Source organism: Sturnus vulgaris, chromosome 5 (genome assembly GCF_052056855.1).
Source record: "Sturnus vulgaris isolate bStuVul1 chromosome 5, bStuVul1.hap1, whole genome shotgun sequence".
Taxonomy (NCBI): domain Eukaryota; kingdom Metazoa; phylum Chordata; class Aves; order Passeriformes; family Sturnidae; genus Sturnus; species Sturnus vulgaris.
The window spans coordinates 13,502,021-13,507,633 of NC_142247.1; positions in this window are offsets into that span (position 1 = coordinate 13,502,021).

Consider the following 5,613-nt stretch of genomic DNA (forward strand, 5'->3'; position numbering starts at 1 on the left):
CTAAAGTTGCTCCTTAAATCATTAATGGAGGGCAGACACAAAATCTGGACACATTAACCTTAATTCTGTAGGAAATGAGCTATGAACAAGGTTGAAAGTAAGACCTAGAGAAAAGGTGCACACAGAGGCACCAAAAGTGCATCCAGCTTGGAGTCTACTGCACACATGGGCCTCAGCACACAGGCTGGAATGCTTATGAAAAGGATGTTGTCATGCTGGCCCAGAGTCCTCCTGGTCACCTGTCAATTTAATATAAAGAAACTGATCATAAGCACAGGAATGCAGCACAACTTTTGCATAATTTCTGTTTTTTTTAGTCCTTGACTTCTTGAAAACTACCAAGAAAACTGCTGGAAGTGGTGTTTTTGTAAGGAAGACACATAAACCAGTTTAATAATTTCTTCTCTCATTAACACAGAATTGCAATACAGAATTTAATGTTCTTTCCCTTCTATGTCTCATCTCCCCTCTTTGACACCCTTCTTTGCCCTTCACAGAATCACAAAATGATTGGGGTTGGAAGGCACCTCTGGAGATCCTCTGGTCCAACCTCTTACTCACCTGGATCAAGTTGTACAGGAGCAAGTCCAGGTGAGTTTTGAGTATCGCCAGACACCCCATGGTCTCTCTGGGCAGCCTGTCCAGTGTCCTGTCACTTCAAAGTAAAGTTTCCCCTTTTATTCAGATGGATCTTCCTGTGTTTGTGCCCCTTGCCTGTTTTCCTGTTGCAGAGCACCAGCACTTTTTGACAACTGCCCTTAAGAAGCATTGATAAGGGGTTCCCTCTGAGTCATCTCTTCTCCAGGCTAAACAGGTCCAGCTCTCCCAGACTTTCTTTATGACTCCAGACCCCTAGTAGTCTCCACAGCCCTCCACTGGGCTGCCTCAAGCATTTCCTGGCCTTTCTTGTCCTGGGGAGCCCAGAACTGCTCTCAGCACTGCAGAGTAGCCTCACCAAGGCTGAGTAAAGTAGGAGGATAAAAGCCCCCTTGATCTCCTGGCGATGCTCTTCTCAATGCACCCCAGGATGCCACTGCCCTTCTTCTCACGGGGTCGCAGTGCTGGCTCATGGACAGCCTTTTGTCCACCAGGATTCCCCAGTCCTTCTCTGCAGAGCTGCTTTCCAGCAGGTCATCCCTGGGCACAGGCACTAGCCTGTGCTAATGCTGGAACTTTTTTCCCCAGGTGCAGGGATGGTATTTGCCCCTGTGGAACTTTACTGGGTTCCTCTGTGCCCAGCTGCCCAGCCTGTCCAGGTTTTACTGAAAGGCAGCTGAGCTGCCAGGTGGAGCAGCCACTCCTCTGGGCTTTGCATCATCAACAAATGTGCTGGTGATCAGCCAGGGCACTGATGAGTGAGTTGAACAAGACTGACCCTTGGGAGCACAGCTACAGGCTTCCAATTCCTCTGAGACCTGCCATTCAGCCAATTCTCAATCCATGAGATTTCTCTCTTCTTTCTCATTGACTCAGGTTGAATGTAAAGTGGCAGTCATTTATATGTGATAACTGTGGTCTCAGCCCCTCAAGATAATTCCCTACACAAATTTTAATTGTTATAATTTAGTTCAGCCATCTCCTTTCTGCCCCCCTTTATACTGTAAAATTGATTAGAGATTTCACCAGAGAATACACAATGACATTCTGATAGTACCTTAGAAAGAGCAAAAAGTGTTCTAGGCTTCTTTTACAGCTCGCATGACATTTAAATGCATGTTTGATATTGTCCTTTTCACAGACTGTGTTTTAAATTGCTGATGTTTATAACTTTCCCTTGTAGGAGGATGTTTGATTAGTCAATAAAACGTCAAATAAGCATAAATTTCTAGAAAGTACAAAAGCCATTCAACTCCCTCTCTTGTATTGTTGCAGGGGAATTTATTCCTGAATACAAGAGTTTTCAAATCTGCTGAAGTAGACTCTTTTTGGGAACTTACACAACATGTGTACTTGTTGCCCTTGAGAAAAACACCAGGATATGGTAAATCATTGGACATATAGAATTCAAGTTTAGTCAAGGATCAGTCAACTTGTAACTTCTCTTCAAGTACACCTTTGTCTATTAAAATGAGCACAGGCACTGCCCTTAATTATGATTTTGCGTTGCTTTGTTTAGTCCCTATTTTTGTAGTGGTATTTTTTGAGTAGTGTAACTAATATGAAGATTTTTTCTTCTTTCTTTCAATTCAGGGGCTTAATTGTTTTATAAATAAACTTAAACATACAGCATGGAGAAAACAGAGAAACTGCAGAATTCCTTTCTAAGCTGTTTGTTTTGATTTAGCACCTGCTTGAGTGTAAGCATATCTTTGGTCCTACTGACTTAGGCAGGCTTTATCAGGTTTTGTCTCTTCCTGCTATTGAGTTTAATTAACAAACCCCTGGTTAAGGAGTTTGTTTAGTTTGTACAGATGTCTAGACTTCCTCTAGAAACTTCTGAGATTTTCATGTGAAACCCTGAACAGCTGAAGGACCTGGAAATCTCTTATCTGTAATCACATCTGCTGCCACATTACATTATGCACCACACCAGTTCCATGTTGGAAAAAGGACTTAGATAGTCAGGAACTAGGTTGTCATGTGGAATATGTTAAATGAGTGTCAGTAATTGGGAGCCTACTAGAAAATCAAGCTGTAAAACTGCAATGAGCCTTGAGGCTTTTTACTCCGTCTCATATAGCTTTCAAAATATACTTGAAAAACCTATAACCTATCATTGTGTCAAGAATCTTGCACAAAAGAGGACTTTTTACCATTTCAACAACATACCAAGCAGTATCCATCTCCAAGAAATTTCTAAACTGTCAAGATTTTTATAGAATAAACTATTTCAAACTCATCTTCCCCGAGATTATAACAAAATCTGTTTACAGAATACAATAAACATAACAGAATGATCAACTTTGCATGTCAAGAGCTGTTGCTAGGATGCTGTTGGATGCTGTTGGATGGATGCTAGGCCACCAGGCATTTCAAAAGTTAGTATAACAAATAAATAAATATATAAAGATAAGATCTGATTTGCAGTTTTATACCATGTGTACAGAGACGTCATTCATCTTGACACAATTAATACATGTGGGACAATGCACAGAAATTATATGCTTGAATGTGCTGAAGAAATCCTGTGAGCAAAAGATAGGATTGGAAGTCAGAAAATTATGCCCAGGCCTACTGTCTGGTCTAATGGCAGATTTAAACACTTTGATGACTCAGGGTTTTTTTTATTTGTGAGATTAGGACAATATAAAGCAGTTTGAAACACTACTATGCAAAATGTTATTAAAATTAATATGGCTAGAAGGGGTCCTATTTCTAGTCACATTTATGCAATGAGTCCTTCTGAAGCAATTACTGAATTACTGGCTTTGGAAAGCATCCAGGTGAGCTACTGCACCTGGGAAGTTAAAACTGGTTCTAATCCTGATGTTGATCTTTATGTTTAGGGCTTTTTATTTTTTCAAAGTATTTATAAAGCATCCAGCACTGATATAAAGGCAAGATGAAAAGTATAAGAATAAATTAAATGGCACATCCTGGTTCCAGATTAGCAGAAAAGGAAAAGAATGGCAGAACAAAGAGGATAAGCAGGTCAGACAGGCTGACTGGGAAAGCACAGGCCTGGCAGAGAAGCAAAACGTCCTGTTTTCTTCAGTTCCTTCTTGTGAACATCTCTGACCAGCCTTGGAATGAGTTCAATTTGGTGTGGTGTACCTGTAAATGTATTAAGCATTATGAGAAAACACATTTTTGGGGGTTTGATTTTTGTGGGAAACAGAAGGTAAAAAGGGAAGGAAACCAGGTGAGTAGCTAACTGTAACTTTTATTGATTAAAATAATAGGAATTAAAAAAATAGGATTTTTTTTAAATAAAAACCCAGGAATTAAGAATTCCCGATGCACTGTGAGGACAAGCCAAAAGGATGTGTCTTTATATCATGACCAGAAAGATGAGAGTGCTACTGCCTAAGTGTTCAAGGCTCTTCCACATACTTTATAAATATTTAGTATACAGAAGTTCAGCTCTCATCATTCCCAAACAATCTAAGAACCATAACTACTCTAATTTCCCCTTTTTATATTAAAAATGCACTCACAAACAATTTATGGAAATCTAATCAGACTTGGGTAAATTCACAAGTCTTCTCAGAGTTAATAACTGAAACTTTCTGGTAGATGTATTTATTATTCTCCACGTTAGCAAGATTGGATCTTTGTTTAGACCAGTTCTTGTTAAAATTAACATTTGAAAGCTGGAGCATTTGACCTTTGATATTTTATTTCAACAAAATATCTCTCTGGCCTTAATCTATGAATGAATCTTAGTTTATCATCTACCAAACTGCCTAAGCAGAAGCAGAGGCCACTATGAATCACATGCTTGATCTGGTAGAGTGATATCATACCTCTATGGTAATATTGACTTACACGGCTAAACAGTGTATGAAGGTGAATGTGTTAAAAGAAATCTATTCTTTAAAGCATTTAAATTTCAAAATATCCTTACTTTCAAAGAAGAAAAAGTGAAATGGGCTAATGGAAGAAATGGGTGAATTTTTATGGCTTTGAAATCTGATTCAGAGCCCCATATTCTTTCCCCTTTAATGCATGATAGAAAAATTTTATTACTGTAGAATAACCTACTTACACTAGTAACATAAACCCATAAACATTAAATTTTAATTTAAAATACAGCAGAAGTAAAATTTATTTATTGAGCTCTCACAGACAGATTGTTGGGTCTGAAGATTTTAGATACTAGGTCTGAATCAAAGTTCAGACGGAAAGGAATACTAAAGATCCCCTGACCTGGGTCTGTTTTAGAGTAACATCTCTTCGGGGAAGAGCCCGACCATTACTCTGTTTGCATAGTTCTTGTGTCTTCGTCTAACTCAATTCAGTTGTTTTTACAGATAAACTTCTTGCTCAGTGTTTCCTACGTGGAAGATTACAGAATGTGAAAGAAGGCAGGTACTCGTAGGACTAATAGGGGGAGAATAGAAAAATTTCTTAAAAAGATGGGATTTTTTTCTCCTGGTTAGTACAAACTGTGGCGTAGTCTGGGCTCCTATTTTTTTTTTTTTTTTTCTCTGCCGAAAATAACTTCAAGACAACAAGATTTCCAGCATAAAGTGATAGGGAAAAAATGAAGGAATGTAACTGCTGTGTGGAAGGAGCGGAATCAAGGTGCTGAGCAGGTGCGTGCCCGCAGGGGATGGCAAACAAAAGGGTTCCGAAAGCCGGGACGCAAATTAAAGACAAGAAAATCAGTGGCAGCAGATAACTCCAAACCCGACGAGGATCAGCTGCCGGCCCCGCATTCCTGTACGCCCGCTCTCCCTCCCCAGCCCCGGTTTAACATTTGGTGAAACTCCTCCCTGGCCGTGGGTCCAGAGCGGGCGGGGTGATGCCGAGGGGAGCAGAGGGGGGTGATGCCGAGGGGAGCAGGAGAGGGTGATGCCGAGGGGTGCAGGGGGGGGATGCAGAGGGGGGGATGCCGAGGGGAGCGGCGGGGCGCTGAAGGGGGAAGGCGGATGCTAGAGGGGGCAGGCAGGTGAGGAGAACGGGCGGGGGGCGGAGGGCAGGGCTGTGCCCGGCTCCGCCCGCTCTCCC